The sequence below is a fragment of the Podarcis cretensis genome, assembly GCF_951804945.1.
Source record: "Podarcis cretensis genome assembly, chromosome: 12".
Classification (NCBI taxonomy): Eukaryota; Metazoa; Chordata; class Lepidosauria; order Squamata; family Lacertidae; genus Podarcis; species Podarcis cretensis.
The window spans coordinates 61923999-61941085 of NC_137181.1; the positions used below are offsets into that span (position 1 = coordinate 61923999).

Consider the following 17087-nt stretch of genomic DNA (forward strand, 5'->3'; position numbering starts at 1 on the left):
ACTCAGGAAGAAAGGGAGAAATGAGCTAAGAGAAAGACAGTTTGGCAAATCCTCACCATGGTCAACTTCCATCCAGAAACCTGTGTCCTCACTGCGGAAGGACGTGTGAATCCAAAATAGGCCTCCACAGTCACTTACGGACTCACTGTTAGGATCATGTTCATGGAAGACAATCTTCCTTGGCTATGAGTGATTTCACAAGAAGGAGGAGGAGGAAGTATATATGAGAAAGCAGAAGGCAGAACGGTTTATTCACAGAGAACTAGAGTAGTTTTGTTACGTACTGGAATACCAAAGCTTAATAAAATATGCAACCTTTTGAGTTAATGGGGCTCCTGTGAAATGTAAAGAAATAACATTTTTGAAATGTTAGATGGTTTTGTTTATTAGAATGTTATGTGCTTGGTTGTTCTGTATCTGTTAATTGAATGGAGGACGGACTGCCAGGATGGAGAAACTACTCAGTTTCTTTAGCAATTTGTTCTTGTTTATACACATCAATATTTTCTCTTCCATTTCTTCTCCCTATTTTTTTTTTTTTTTTGCACGCACTGTTTGCTGTACATTGATGACTACTTTTTTTACTTTATTTTAAAAGTGTATTATGCACCCACATGGATATACACATATGACATTTGCATAATACAGATATCGAGTCTGGAGAACATTTCTACTAACTGAGTTCCTTCTGACAACTGAGAGTCAAAGGTGTTTATGAAACTTTGTTGGACAGCACTCAGTCATATTCTCGTAAGAGAACAGGTGTGGCATCAAATAAATTATATATCTCTTAGGGAAGCTATGAAAGTTCCCTTGAGTCTATAAGAATTTACATGTTTTAAGAGCATTTCTATTTTTAAATGCTACAATTTTCTTGTCACATATTCTCTATTACCTTATAATTAAGTTCCTGTCACAATTCTGAAGCTGTCACATTGTTAATCACAGACCAAATATATGCTTTGCACCAAGTCAGAGATGTTTTCCAACACACATATACAACCTCCCCTATACTTGAGAAGGACAAGTCAACAACTCCCCACAATTTAATCTAGAGCTGGCTTGGTGTTTGCAAGGTTTCTTTGCAAGTGTTCAGAAAAGTATGTGTGTTTGCCAATAATCCTGTCCTGTTTTTGTACTGCTGTGATGGTGTGTAAGACACAGAGGGAATGTGCATCTTGATTTAGGGTCTCCAGGGGTCAGCCTCCAGCATTTTCAGTCTGACCAGCCCTCTGGATCCTCAGGAGGCCAGGCAGAAAAGGGAATCCTCTAAACCACAGCTCCTATCCTGCCAGGGCCAGGCCAAGACATTTTGGCACCTGAGGCAAACCACAAAATAGCAGCTTCCCACCAGGGAAAAGGGGTGAGTGAAGATCTTTATCAAGAACAAGGGGGAAGAAATACCTACATTGGGAACAAGGTGGGAAATCCAATCCCTGATGGTTGAGGTGGGAATCAAAGGTCATTACTCGAGGGGGGGAACCCCTCTTAATCACGCTAGGCAGGTGCAGAGCCCAGGAAACCCCACTGGGCAGCCCCCACCATTTCCTTCTTGGCAGTGCTTCCCATTCACCAAGAGGCCGCTATAGAGGTGACCGGGGGGGGGGGGCTGCAGAGAAGGAGGCAGATGCAGCCTCCAAGGAGCACACCACAACTACTGACATCACATCAGTGAGCGATGCATTTCTTGGAGACCAGATCTTCTGCCCCATGGATCCTGCCACCCAAGGATCGCCATGCATCCTCATGGTGGGCCGGCCCTGCTATCTGTAGACAATCAGCTGACACTCTAAGTCAGAGTATTTCAACCTTTTTGGGTCCACGGCTCCCTTGACAAACTACGTTCTTTCTGTGGCACCCTTGTGGGGCTCAGGAGCCCAGTTATGTCACCCCTTGCCTGCAGAGCTGGCAGCCTCTCACCCTTTTTCAAACACCCTCCCTTGTGGAATATTCCTTCAGCCTCCTCTCTTCTCCCCTCTCCTTGGGAGTCCTCTGGGCAGCCACTTCTGCTGCCCCTGGTCTCTGAGCCGCCCGCCCCCCTTGCCTCAAAGAGAGCTGCCTCCCAGAGGCACCATTCACCTGCAGAGCTTAGAGCCAGGGCTGCTGCAATAAACAGCAGTGCAAGCCTTTGGGAGACAGAGACGCAAGAGGGCATCAGAGGAGGGAGGGAAGGAAAGAGGGGCAGAGGCCAGTGTTGCTCGTGTCGCCCCTGACCATCCTTCAAGGCACCCCAGGGTGCCATGGCACACAGGCTGAAAAACACTGTTCTAAGTGAACACACAGGGACGCAGGTGGCGCTGTGGGTTAAAGCCTCAGCGCCTAGGACTTGCCGATCGAAAGGTCGGCGGTTCGAATCCCTGCGGCGGGGTGCGCTCCTGCTGCTCGGTCCCAGCGCCTGCCAACCTAGCAGTTCGAAAGCACCTCCGGGTGCAAGTAGATAAATAGGGACCGCTTACCAGCGGGAAGGTAAACGGCGTTTCCGTGTGCGGCTCTGGCTCTGGCTCTGGCCAGAGCAGCGATGTCACGCTGGCCACGTGACCCGGAAGTGTCTCCGGACAGTGCTGGCCCCTGGCCTCTTGAGTGAGATGGGCGCACAACCCCAGAGTCTGTCAAGACTGGCCCGTACAGGCAGGGGTACCTTTACCTTTACCTTTAAGTGAACACACCAGGTGCTATAAAGCCCTTGCACTAGCTGGGGATGTCAGAGGATTTTGGTTTGCTTCATAATTTGGAGCAAATATACTCATTTCAGTTCCATGGACCCCAATTGCAGGTTAGAATGTAGGCATGCAGATTTGTCTACACAATCTACAAACTGATACTGGCATTGGCCTGACAATAGTACCATCAAAACAAACACAATTCTGTATAATATGCACTGAATGTCCCAATGCAATTGGTATTATGACTAAAAATAATGTCCACACAAGGTATATATGTACAGTCAGAAAGAACTTGAAAAAAATATATACAGTGGTACCTTAGTTTAAGAACAGCTTAGTTTATGAACAACTTGGATTAAGAATGCTGCAAACCCGGAAGTAGATGTTTTGGTTTGTGAACTTTGCCTTGGAAGCAGAACATGTTTCGCTTCCTGTTGAGTGTGTTTCATTTGTAAATTGAGTTCCCCGCTGCTATGGGAAAGCATGCCTTGGTTTAAGAACGGACTTCCGGAACAGATTAAGTTCGTAAACCAAGGCACCACTGTATGCAGTCTTATAAATTGTTGTTCAATATAACTGAGATTAAGAGTTCAATAGTTCAACTATGGAGTAAATCCTCTAGCTAAGACTGTGAAAATGAAGGACTCCCGTTGATGAGATGTCTTCTTCAGGACAGTTAAGATATATTGCTAAATGATACATGCCATGCTCTTATTACATTGTATGTACAAAATGGCATCAAAGATCATTCAAAAATATCATAAATATTATAGTGTTACACTTACATAAATGTCAAGTTTATGCTCATTATTGGGTTAGCTTTTGATCTGCCTAGGTGCTCAGCTCCTAGTATAAGGCTGACTCAGAGGCTAGTCTAGTGATGCATTAAATAGTCCCCAGAGGGTGGCAGTTTAAAGCATTCCATCATACTCTGAGCCGTTGTGCAAGAGAAAACAACTTGTGGGTTGTTTGTGCTTCCAGGTTCAGCACTATGCACGGTCGTGGGATTCATGGTCACACACACATTGAAGATGCGTGAACAGTGGTCTCCTTGTACTTACAAGGTGGTTGGAAGGCTGGCTTTTCTTTCTTTTTTTGAAAACATTTTAAAGTCGCTTGGAGCAGCTGGTAACTTTATCATCAGCCATCTTTTTTCTGAGCAATGCCCCAGGAACTGTCTACACATTATGTTGTGCAGCTGCTTCCTGGGAACATTTTAAAATGCTTTTTACCTGTGTGACAATGAAGTAAGCTGATCCATCCGTTCCTAATTCCAGGGGAGTGTAACAGATGGAATGGTAGACTGACTCTGCAGAGACCTAGTTAAAAATCCCACCTTGAGCTCATAAGAGGAAAGATGGGGTAAAAATGCAATATTCTGAACAAGATAATTATGAGCTCAGGAGTTTTGTATTACTCTGTATGACTAGCTTTGGAACTTTAAAGTTACAGTAGACTAAATGACCATTTGTCAAGCAGGCACATGTTGGGTAACACAATCTCATAGGTGAACTGGTCCCAAAAATAAGCATATGTATATGTATATGTATATGTATATGTATATGTATATGTATATGTATATGTATATGTATATATAACACAATTTAAACCCGAATCCTTAAGCTTCTTAGGAAATACAACAGATCACAATAAAGAAAAAAATATGAATGATTATATGCACCTTGAAATTTATCAATCAAAAATTCAGCAAACAAATCCCCTCAGTATAGTAAGTAAACTTGCACATAAGAGCAATATTTCCCAGTCACAATGCAGATCCTGGCTGCAGTTAGTACTTCAAAATCAGTTTCTACTAGTTTCTTTTCAATGGACCAGCTGCTAATACATGTTCCATGGTTTTATCAGTTTTTCAAATAATAATTTTCTGCTGAATATGTAGGTAAAAAAATCAGCCTGTGATGCAGGACATCAGCAGCAGGGATCGTGGCCTAGAAAACAAATCTGAAAGATCTTATAGCATTGTGTTTTACCATTTTAAATATTTTATTGATTTTGTTAAAAAGCGCAAATGTAACAAAAAAGAAAGACAAGAAAGAACCAGCTGTGTGAACCGTAAAGTGTCTCTGCCTTGAAGAACAAAGGGCCCAAGGGAGAGAGCAGCCCCCGAGCGACTGTGAAGCCCGGACTCATACAAAGATGCCCTTTGCAATAACAAACATGGGCAGAAATGAAAGCTTTCTCCACCTGTGAGTTTCATCATTGCTGAGAATGAATATTTTGCCTTTTACTAACACCGTCTTTTATAAAAGAGTAAATCTGTGAAGACCAGTCTAGATGCCACATTCCTCTAAGTCCAAATCCATTAATCATGTAGAAGAGACCAACCATTTTCTAAAAACGATTCCTTTAAAAAAGCAAAGCCCTCACACCCTTTTAAATCCTCTCATCTTTCTATTGTGTCTGTTCTGTGTTGTTTATTAGCTGTTTTAAGCACTTCCTTTCACCACCCTGTCCCAACCCCATTTGGGCTTCCATTGGACCTGCATTTGACTTCCAGTGTTTTTGGGTGTCTCTGTGTGCATCTGGGCGCACATGGTACATTTCCATACCATGTTTATCTTCCAAGGTGGAGTGCATGGTTCTGCTCCTGCCCATTTCATCCTGACAACAACCCTGTGAGGTAGGATGAGCTAAGAGATGGCGACTGGTCCAAGGTCACCCAGGGAGCTTCATGGCTGAGTGGGGATTCGAACTCTGCTCTCCCAGGGGCTGGTCCAGCACTAAGGTCTCGCCTAAGAGCAGGCTTAGAAAGGATACATTTGGAGGGGCTTTTAGCCACAGCGTAGAGAGCAGAATGCCTGTGACTAATCCATCCAGTGCATATTTTAACAAGACACTCAAAAGCCATTAGAGCTTTAAAAACCTGTGAATCAGAATTTTTTGTTTTGGGGAGGCAAGGAGCTAAGGATGTAAGGATGATTTTCCATTTGGAAAATCATTCAAGTAGAAAAGCCTAGATACAATTGAAAATGAATGGACTTTCATCCTTTTTAGGAGTTTTTATTGTTTAAATTGCTAAGAGTAATTAGAATCTCGGAGTATAATAGTTCTTGTGGTGATGTGAAGCATTGATTTCCTGAGACTTTGTGACAGGTTTTTGAAACAGTGGATAAATACAATCTTGCACTATAGTTGTCTTTCTCTTTTGTCATCCATGTGCTTCAGCTGATCCTTTGAGACAGGAAATAAGTATTCAGTAAAATCATTTTAGGTTTGTGTTCATGAAGAATTGTGCAATTAAAAGACACACACTTTTCACCATGAAGGCCATTCGGAGGCACATCAAACACATAAACAGAAAAACAGTAAGCTTGGTGAAAACTTGCCAAGATCAGAAGCCTTTCACTTTTCAAAAAATAAATAATTGGGTAGTTGGCAGAGCAACAATCAAAAAAAAGGCCTGTCTGTTATCTAGTTTAGTCTAATTGTGGTTGGTTTGTAGCTCTGGTTAGTTCAAAGAAACAATGGCTTCAAATTCTAATTTGTTAACTAACCACAGCAAAATGAACCACAATTTCCTGAATTTGGATGTAACAAGAAACTGCAGTTTATTAAAAAGGGAAAAGTGGAAGCTTTCCGTCTCCTCACCTTTCAGGCAACAGTGAAGACAGGAGGGAGGAGCGATGATGTGTTCTCAAGCCATGGTTTTCTGCCATGTGTGTCAACCATACCATAGGGAGAGGGGTACCAGGTGGGGGGAAAGAGTACTTGTTTGGTACTTTTTGACCACACATGGGAAACGCCCCCCCCCCCCGTCTTCTAAAACACAATAATAAATAATAATAAAATATTCTTACATTTATATCCCACCTTTTCTCCAAAGAGCTCAATCTGGCATATCCCCCATCTGGGCAAGGGAATGCCTTCTTCAGCTGCTGTGCCAACGATTATTAGAGGTTTTAGACTTGATTCATTTTAGACTCGATTCATTACATCATCTCTGGATTACTGCTCTGGATAGAGTTGCCTTTGAAGAGTGCTCAGAAACTAAAATTGGTCCAGAATGCTGCAAGCTAGTCGTCAAGACAGTTTACATATAAGAATCGTGTTGTTTCCTAATTGAAGCAGGTACACTTGCTTTCCATTTGTTTCTGGACAGAATGCAAAGTGCTGGAGATAATCTTTAAAGTTGTTCAATGGGTCCAGGGTATCTGAAGGACCAGCATCTTCTGCAGGAACCTGCCTGCCTGTTGATATTGTCAGAGGCCATCCTGTAATGCCCATAGTTGGGACTAGGAAGACCACGTTTGGAGTGACTATTCTCAGACTCAGAATGCTCCCCTCACACACATGAAGGGAGGCTCAGCCCTCTTCCTCTCTGCTGGCTTCTTTAGACATCAAAACCTTCCCTTTTAGAAGAGCTTGGGGGCCAGAGGTGGTTGCTCATTTTTAAAAGCCATCTTCAATGCTGCAATTAAAGTAGGTTTCCATCGCTCTTTTAGGGTGGTACCCAGTGCAAGGATTTCCACTTGTGCAAGAGGACTTTCTCCAGTTTCTTCCCCCTGCACCCCCCCAGTGCCTTCCCCACATCTGTTCCAAAGGTTTGAGGGAATCCCTAGTACAGATTTAGGGGGACAAAGCTAGAGAAGGGGGGAGTCTGTTGTGCAAGCGGAAATCTGCACTGACTCAGTGCTACTTTGAATACAACCCTCTGTGTTTATGTCTTCTGTCAGGGATGGAGTCAGACGCAGGTCAGCACGAAAAAAGTTACCGTAACTCTTTATTCAAGGAAGCAGCATGCAACTCAGCAACACTTCCCGGCAGGTCTTGCCCCTATGGCGTAGTTTCCAGGGCTGAAGATCTCTGCCCTCCACCCTTTCCAGGGCTCCTCCTCTCCTGGAAGTTTCCCACACAGTCTCAGACTGCATCTGTGCACCTCTGGCCTGCTCTTCTCATTACTCTGCACATTCTCAGAGAACGGGGGGGGGGGAGGGAGCTTGTCGCAGCAGGGGGGGGGGAGTCTCCCTGGCTTCTTCAGCAGCCTCTTGACCCCTCCTCTGCTCCTCTGCTCCGTCACAGGCTCTCCCGGCTCACAAAACCCTGTTGCTCCTTCGGCACCCAGTCCCTCTTCCCAAGCTTTGACCTCCTCAGTGTCCCACCACCAATCCCCGGGCTCTGAGCATAGCTGTCAACTTTTCCCTTTTCTTGAGAGGGATCCTATTCAGAATAAGGGAATGTCCCTTAGAAAAAGGGGAAAGTTGACAGCTATGGCTCTGAGGTTTCCTCCTCTGGGGTCCAGCTGGTCCCTGACATCTTCTTTGTTGTATTTATTGTTACCAAACTGTTTTTAAAATTAAGTTTTTATTTTATAATGTTACCCATCTTGTCCCTGTGAGTAAAGGTGGAGTTGTTTATATTGTTACAAAAGTTGGACGTCACCCCGACTGTCTGCCGAATGGTAGCAAGATTCCAGGGGGGTTTCAGGGGGTCTCTGTTCCTTTGGGGAAATTAGTCACAATGGGGGCTAGTGTCTTAATGATATTTGGTTTGCTTTACACATGTAAACAACCTTAAGCCTTCAATGTAAGGGCACACAGCAGCAGCAGCAGCAGCAGCCACCCAAAGCTTATCCGTGGCAGCATCACCAGCACCCTTTTGCTCTGCAACCTATCTTCTTCATCTCCAGGACACACACAAGTGTGGTTCCTTCTTCACCTCCTGACTAGGATTAAAAGCTGGTACACACTTAGGACATTTACCTTGGCTAATTAACTCTTCACATGCTAATTGCTGATGCTCAGAAGTAGGTCCACATGACTCTTGATTCCATTCTCAAGGTCTGATACACAGTCCTTACACATAAACACTAATTAAACACCTCAAACCTGTTACATAACCCCCTTCTAATATACATACAGACTGTCTTATACAAGTTCTAATGAAATCCTAATATTTACTAAACCTAAACATTTAGCATCATAGATCTATTACAATATAAAACCCATGAGAAAGAAACGAACAGTCTCTCATCTACAGCTGTGTCAAATCAAAGCTTAACTGTCATCATCATCCCTCCAGCGCCTCCAGAGGGAACCGATGTGGAGATGCCATGTGCTCTCCCATCATTCCTGATCATTGGCCACACTGTCTGGGATGGGGGGGTGGGGCGTTGTAGGCCAGAACATCTGGAGGACCACATGTTGGTCATCTCTGCCTTAGCAGAGCTCTTTCCTTACCCTGATGCCCAGGAACCTTTTCTCTAAAGCAGAGCTGCTAGGGATTGAAGCTAAGATCTGCTGTACATTGCTGCTGAAATCTGTCCCTTTCTGTCTTTCGTTTATTAAGGGGGCAGCTCCTGCCCCACCCTTTGTCTAGGCTAGGGTAATGGTTTAACACATGCTGCTGTGAAAAGAGTCTGTGCCTTCTATTCATTTAATTGTGAACAATGAAACTATGTTAGGTAGAAAGGTTATAAATCTTTTTAACATGCATTGATCTTGTCTGCTGAGCTGAGAGGCCCAGTTGAGTGTTTATACAGTCAGAGATATTTTATCTACATTTTGGTTTGTTCCAGTTGCCTTAAAGGAATCTTGCAATTTCTGTGTGAGCTCTACTCTGTGTGTTTTAGCTATTTATTAGTTACCTGTATTGCATATTACATAAGAGCTTTCGTAATTGTCCAAGTAAACTTCCAGGCGGAAAATGACTACCGTATTGGCCCAAATATAAGCCGCACCCACAAATAAGATGCACCTTTAAAATTCAAGGCTTATTTGCGAGTACGGCCCGCCTCCTGGTACTACAGCCCTGTGCCGGTGCTCAGCGCCCTGCTCCCCAAGCCAGCGCCAGCACTCAGTTTTGAGCGCACTGCGCACCTGCCTCCTGGCACTACTGCCTCCCAGCACTCCCCCCCCCCACCAAGCCAGCACTGGGGGAGGCTTGGGAGTGGTGGGTGGGCTGCACGCCGTCACCCTGCACTCCCAGGCTGCTTCCGGGGGGGGGGGGCATAGAGTCACAAATATAAGCCACACTTTAACTTTTCATGGCCCAATTTTGGGGGAGAAAGTGTGGCTTATATTTGGGCCAATACGGTAAATAAATTACAGAAACTTAAGGGTTAAAGTACGGGGACGTGGGTGGCACTGTGTTCTAAACCTCCGAGCCTCTTGAAGGCTTTTCCCCTGCGATGGGGTGAGCTCCCGTTACTCGGTCCCAGCTCCTGCCCACCTAGCAGTTCCAAAGCAGGCCAAAAAGTGTGAGTAGATGAATAGGTACTGCTCTGGTGGGAAGGTAAATGGCATTTGCGTACACTCCTCTGGTTGGCCAGAAGCAGCTTAGTCATGCTGGCCACATGTCTGCGGACAAACACCGGCTCCCTCAGCCTGTAAAGCGAGATGAGCGCCGCAACCCCAGAGTCGTCTGCAACTGACGTAACTGTCAGGACGTAACTCCTTTTTAAGGGTTAAAGTACATTCTGGTAAGAGAATATGCTTGTGACTCTAATTCTTCCAAATGTTGTATTAGCAAATCAAAGAGTTGCTGCTTGACAGATGGCTTGGTCTTGGCTCTCTGACTTTAAAGCTTTATTGGTTCCGATGTTGCCTTCTGTATGTGCAATGGATTCCATTACTTCCTACTCAATTGGTTCCGTGCTCAGGCTGATTTCAGCTCAAGTTCTCTCTTTCCCCTTCTGAAATCTATTTTGTTTACTGCCCTTCATTTCAATGTGAAATCATGTAGGTTGCACAGAACAATGTTTATCCTTCCCTCTTTCTCCTGCTTGCAATAACTTCGGCCAAAATCTATTTTCCTTTGTCAAATATAAAATCTTTGACACTCCATTGTTAAAGCAAATGGATGAAGTCCATTTCTCTCCCCTCACCCTCATTGCCAGCATTCTCCCCTACTGTCAGTGTTAAGTATAGAATGCCCAGGGCAAAATTTGCAAGTGACAAAGGCTGCTTTTCCTTCGGAAGAGCAGCTTTGTGAGGGAGAAATTTGGAGCAGGGCAGCGGGGTGCTTGCTTTGCCTCCCAGTTTAGGTTTTTCCACCAAGATGTTGCCAGTGTGGCAATCTTTGGAGGAAAAAATGAGATATGAAAGCATGAACACAAACGGAGAAAGTTGCAAAAGTTTTATAGGAATGACTGTATACCGGACTTACTCCCACATAGAGATGAGTTTGATGTGGTAAAATGACTCTGTTCCTGAAGGTAATATTTCCTGGCTTCTCTGTAGGAGTGCTGCACCGTCACCATATGCAAAGATTAATTATACTGATGAGGTATGACTTAGGTGTGATTACTAACACAAATAGCAGAGTTTTGAGGCCTGCTTGGGGACGGGGTGAAACAGCTTTTCAATGGAAGTTTCATGGGGAAACAGATGGCAGAGAAAGGTTTCTGCAACCGTTTCTATTCCCTGCTCCAGTTTGCAAGGTTAACTTTGCACATAGCTGTGTTGTTGTGTTTATTTTATCAATCATCCACAATGCTATATTAGGTCTCCTGTATTCCTTTGCCATAGCTTTGGAAATACTTTGGAAAAAACTGATCTCTTTGTGTGAGTGCCACAGAAGTTGCTGAAGCTTCTTTGTTCTTCCATATCACCCAACTATCTACCAAGATGAGCTAAAACACTCTGGAGGAATTTTATGAGGGGGTCTGTACCCAGGAAGCCATGCAAAAACTCCATGTGACCTGCCTGCTCAGACAGGCAGCCCAGTTTGAATGTACATATATTGGCTTAATGCTGCCCTACTATGCTCCTGTCTCAACACACTGCAATTAAATGCAATGTGGATTAATGAAATGGTTTCCTTTATATCCAACTCAAACAAGAAACTGTGATTACCGGGATTTGGTATGGCTGACAGGGCTGTGGGACTGATTTGTCCAAATCCCAAATCAAATTGGGCCATTTTTCAACAATCTGTGCTGAATTTGGATTGGGTCAAGACAACTACAAAATGTTGCAACACAGGTTGGGTGGACCCAAATCAGGTTGTAGTGATTTATCCAACCCAGAACTAAAAAGCAGCCTCTCTGAAGCCAGATGGGCTTTCTCCAAAGTGTTGCCATTATTAATTACATATAAGCAGAATGCAAAGGGAAGGAGGTGGAATAGACTTAGCTGACTGAGCTTCCAATTCGGGACTAGAATTTCACCCAAGACTGCAATCACAGTGCTTTTTTGGCAGGGGGTGGATGGTGCAATCTTAAAATGCAGCAAGCTTACCCTGATTGCCTGGTTCTGAGAGCATTCTGCAAGGATATGGTCACTGCTGCTGCTTATGAAGTCCGCATTCACAGCGCTTGAAGCGGATTGGCTGTGGGCACAAGTCAGAAATGTCCTTCTTTATGCAAATAGCTTGTATTGATTTGCTTGATGTTACTAATCACAAGGTAAGGAGGAGAAACAGAGTCCTGAAGGGCTTTGCTGCCTTCTTCGAAGGCTATTCTTTTTCAATAGGAGTTGGTGGATTCTTTTTCCTCCAGAGCTATAGAGGGCATGCCATAGGGTAGGGCTGCCATATTTCAAACAGTGAAAATCAAGTCAGAAAAGCTGTTGGGCTTTTTTTTTGTTTTTTTTTTGGCAAAGTTCTTGAGCTTGGGGGGGGCAAAGTCGTTGAGCTAAAAAAGCTGTTTTTGAGCTATTTTTATGGGGAAACAGCAATGTTGACAGGGGCTGCCATACAACTGGATTATCCTGGACATTTTTGCCAATTTCCGCCCGGACACTGCTGCCGACTGCAGGATTCTAGTTGTATGGCAAGCCTACCATAGTGATGCAAACACCAAGAAGGAGGAGGAAGAGCATAGAGTGAATGGTTATAGCATAGGAGTGGGGGGGGAGCTTTGGGTAAGCCCTGTGGGCTTGGGGGGGAGGCACTGGCCCAGTTGTCCTTGGCAAGCAGCCTACTCTGCCTGCATTGGAAGAAGCCAAGATCCCAGGCGGCACTGGAAGTGAATAAGGTGTGCTGGGAAGGGAGGGGAAAAGAGCACCCAGACATAACCAAATGCTCAGTGCTTGAGGTGCTGCTGTGGATCAAGATGTAATTGCTTCATTTCTGCAAGCTTTGTGGAGGCTCTTCAGGGTGGATCAAGGTCTGCCTGTTGCTACTATCACATGGTAACATTCCAGTGATAGAAAAAGCAATGGGAGGACTTAATTCCGTGCTGCAAAGGACGCAGCCCCCCCACCCCCTAGGCCTTCGAAGGCCCAATACACCTGTGTTTGATTTTACTTTCAATAGGCCTTATCAGTCTAGCTGGAAATCTTGCCTCAGGGCTGGTTTTTACATTTCTTGTTCTTGGAAATGCTCACTAAGCAGCACACCAGGCAGTGCCCTACAGGGTTGCAATTCAAAGCGCAGTGGGATGTTCAGGGCTTCGCCCAAGACATTTTGTCGCCTAAGGCAGACTACTCAGGTTCTGCCCCCTCCTCCTCCTGACTGCACAGGCACACGTTTCCATCGTAAACACTGAAGAACATGAAATAAAAGGGAGGGAACCAAATGTATGCCTTATGGGTGACATGGGGATTCTAACCTGCAGCTTTGATTTGCACATATGGGAAATGGAACGAAGGAATATGCATTACCCTCAGCTGTAGCTATGCAGAAATAGAAAGAAAAGGTTTGTCACTGCCAACACATTTCCCATACATTCTGGTGCTACAGAAGAAACCCAAGATAAGCCCCAAGGTGTCATGCGCCCTGATTTCTTACTTTTGAGAAACACTTCATAAGAATATAAGATGAATATGGATCAGGTCAAATGCCCATCTAGGCTTGCCCTCTGTTCTCACAGTGGCCAACCAGATGCCTATGGGAACCCTGCAAGGACCAACGGAGGGCAGCAGCACCCTCTCCACCTGGGATTCCCAAAATCTGGCATTCAGAGGTGTCCTGCCTCCAGTGGAGGAGGCAGAATATAGCCTTATCCTCTGTGGATTTGTCTAATAATTCTTTAAAGACATCCAAGTTGGTGGCCACCACAACCTCTTTGGAGAGCAATTTCCATAGTTTAATTACGCACTGTGTGAAAAGGGACTTTCATTTGTCCTGAATCTTCATATATCAAGCCCCACCCCATAACCCCTGTGCATTGCAAAAGGTTCCCAGAGTCCTCCAAAGAAGATCAACAGCTAGGCTGAACGTGCCTGGCCTGCAGGTCCAAGTAAGCTAAAACAGCACCCCAAAATAAACCCACAAAGATCATCATTGAATTATAGAATTGTGGAGTTGGAAGGGACCAATGGCAGAAATTTGCCTGCAGCCCAGAAATGGTGAGGAGGAACTAGGTGCTTAATCCTTTGCTGATTCTCCCTTGCAAATGCCCCACCCATTTTTAATCCACTCTTCCTCCCCCAGGCCAGGCTCTAAGAGAAGAAACAGGCTCTGCTCATTCTCCTGTCCCCCAAATGTCCCTCCAACTGCTCTTGCAGTCATGTTGCCTCAACAAATACCAAAGCAGGAGAGCATTCTGACCTCACTGAGAACAAGCTTCTGTGAGCCACTGTATTTAGTGTGTAATACTATTATGCTCAGGGGACGCAGGTGGCGCTGTGGGTTAAAGCCTCAGCGCCTAGGGCTTGCCGATCAAAAGGTCGGCGGTTCGAATCCCTGCGGCGGGGTGCGCTCCCGCTGCTCGGTCCCAGCGCCTGCCAACCTAGCAGTTCGAAAGCACCTCTGGGTGCAAGTAGATAAATAGGGACCGCTTACCAGCGGGAAGGTAAACGGCGTTTCTGTGTGCGGCTCTGGCTCTGGCTCTGGCTCTGGCTCTGGCCAGAGCAGCGATGTCACGCTGGCCACGTGACCCAGAAGTGTCTCCGGACAGCGCTGGCCCCTGGCCTCTTAAGTGAGATGGGCGCACAACCCCAGAGTCTGTCAAGACTGGCCCGTACGGGTAGGGGTACCTTTACCTTTACCTTTACTATTATGCTCAAGCTGCATCAGTGCCATCTTCCCCTGCAACCTTCCTTGAATTGTGCCCAATATGGGGAAGCAAATTCCACTGAATTAACTTATTTCTGACTGATATATGCAACCGAGAGGGAAAGGGCATAACTCAGTGGGTACAGCACGTGCTTTTAATGTAAAATATCCCATGTTCCATCCCCAGCAACTCCGTAGAGGGCTGAAAGCCTGGAGACCAATATTGGGCTAAATCCGCCTTTTTTTAAAAAAAACAAAACTTTTTTTGTACATGAATATTTATTGAATTTTATAACAAATAATGATACAATTCTCATTCATCATGTTATTTACAATTATTCTCCCTCCCCTCCTCTGGACTTCCCTCAACTCCCCCTCTGCTGAGTTATTTAGTTTTATTTATTGTATCCTGCTTTTCCTACACAAAAATAAAATCCCTTATCATTTCTCTGAAATATCTGTTACTCAAATGAAATTGTGAACATTTATTCAAATCCTGCCAGTGAATCCGGTCCATTCTGTTGTTTCTGAGCCAGTGTGGTGTAGTGGTTAAGAGCGGTGGACTCGTAATCTGGTGAACCGGGTTCGCGTCTCCGCTCCTCCACATGCAGCTGGTGGGTGACCTTGGGCCAATCCCACTTCTCTGAAGTCTCTCAGCCCCACTCACCTCACAGAGTGTTTGTTGTGGGGGAGGAAGGGAAAGGAGATTGTTAGCCGCTTTGAGACTCCTGAAGGGGAGTGATAAAGCGGGATATCAAATCCAAACTCTTCTTCTTCTTTCTGCAAATAAAGTATAAATGGTTCCCAGACTCTTTTGAAGTCCTTTTTGTTCTTCTCTCATAGTTTATCTGTTAGCTTAGCCAATTCTGCATTTATTCTGCAAGGAATAAATCCGCCTTTTGTGACCTGGTGCCACCCAGAGTCCTTGGGCTGCAACTCCCATCATCCCTGGCTGGGGGCATCAGGTTGGGAATGAGTGAGTGAGCAAGGGGGTTCAATAGCCTTGACTCCACAGAAGGCCACTTCCAGTGTTCCTAAAGCAAACACTTTCACCTATTTACTCCTTCTAGCTGTGGCGCTAAGAGACGGTGGCATGCTTGATTGAGCTTGGTTGAGCTTGGTCGTCCTTCTCCCAAGTCCAATGTCACAATCACTAGACCACAGCATGCAAGGGCATCTAATCTCACTGCTGGGGCTGTGATAGCCAAGAAAAATATAACAAGCCAGCCTCAGTTAGTGGTGTTGCAAAGGGAATATGTGTCTCACTGAGGAAGGAATCATCCACATGGCGGGAGATTTTCAGATTCAGGGTCCCAAAGTGAATCTTCCCGACAGCCTAATGAAGCTGTCAAGAATCCTTTCTTTCCCTGAGGTGACAGATACCATTCCTGCTGCTTTCTTACAGCTTGCTAATCCTGGAAGAAGATGGGGCTCTTTCATTGCACTACTTGTCTGAGAATAGCTGTGGAATACTGAACATAGGTAGACAAGGTCCCTGTAATGAAAATGAAGCAATCCATCCATGCAACAAGCTTGTTCTGCGAGCTCAGAGAAATGGTGTTTACTTCCATGAAAAGGACATTTTAATCAAGTGTCTGATAGCCAGGATATTTTGCATCTCCTGTTTTATTTCCTATAGATCTGTCTGAAGTTTCATTTTTGAAGCCATACATTGCAGATATGATAATTTTTTGCCTTAAACACACTCTTTGAAAGTGAAAACTAGCAAATGTAAAGTGATATCAGCTTCACACTTCTCTGCGCACCTCGGCACATCAAAAATAAGCTTCAGAGCTAAATTGTGCTCTGGTGCATGGAAATAAGCTCAATGCATCATTAATTCAAATTACAACAGCTAACTACAATCTACCCACAGGCAAATATAAGCATAGGTCTGGAACTGAGAGCAGATCTGCACCAGGCATTCAAAGTACAGCTGGGGTGGGGATTTCAGTTCCCAGGATTCTTTGGGGCAAGTCCTGTGCTTTAAAGGTATGGTGTGGATCCTGTGCCCTCCGTCCCCTGCTGCTTTGTGCCTGAGCACAAAGCTCTTTAAGCAGAGGCTTGAAAACCATATGTCAGGAGTGCTCTGATGGTGTTTCCTGCTTGGCAGGGGGTTGGACTCGATGGCCCTTGTGGTCTCTTCCAACTCTATGATTCTGTGAGCAGCTTCTTGCCAATTCTGCAGGGATCAGACGGCCCAAAGGATGAAGAGGCTCTCACTGGGACCTTTAAAGTGCAGAGCAGATCTCCAGGTGTTTTTGACTTCAGCTCTGATTATCCCTGACCATTGGCCATGCTGGTCGAGGCGGATGGAAGTTGGAGTCCAAACATCTGGAAAAGGTACCAGATTGGAGAAGGGTGCTTTAAAGTTTCCAACTCTGCCCTGCACTCTTTGTCTGAGCTGCGGTCAATACCAGTTTGCTTCCAGATTGCCCCCTGGATCCAGATAATCTATGCAAACCACCTTCTTCACACGAAGAGAAGGCAACAAATGCCTGGCTCTGGTTTGTTTCCCAGTTTGCA

General features: G+C 45.1%; 1 protein-coding gene across 1 annotated transcript in view; it reads left to right on the forward strand.

Annotated features, from left to right (window-relative positions):
- CNTNAP2 (contactin associated protein 2) overlaps nucleotides 1-17087 on the forward strand; it is a 1037318-nt gene that overhangs the window by 850736 nt on the left and 169495 nt on the right. The gene's annotated exons all lie outside the window — the stretch shown is intronic.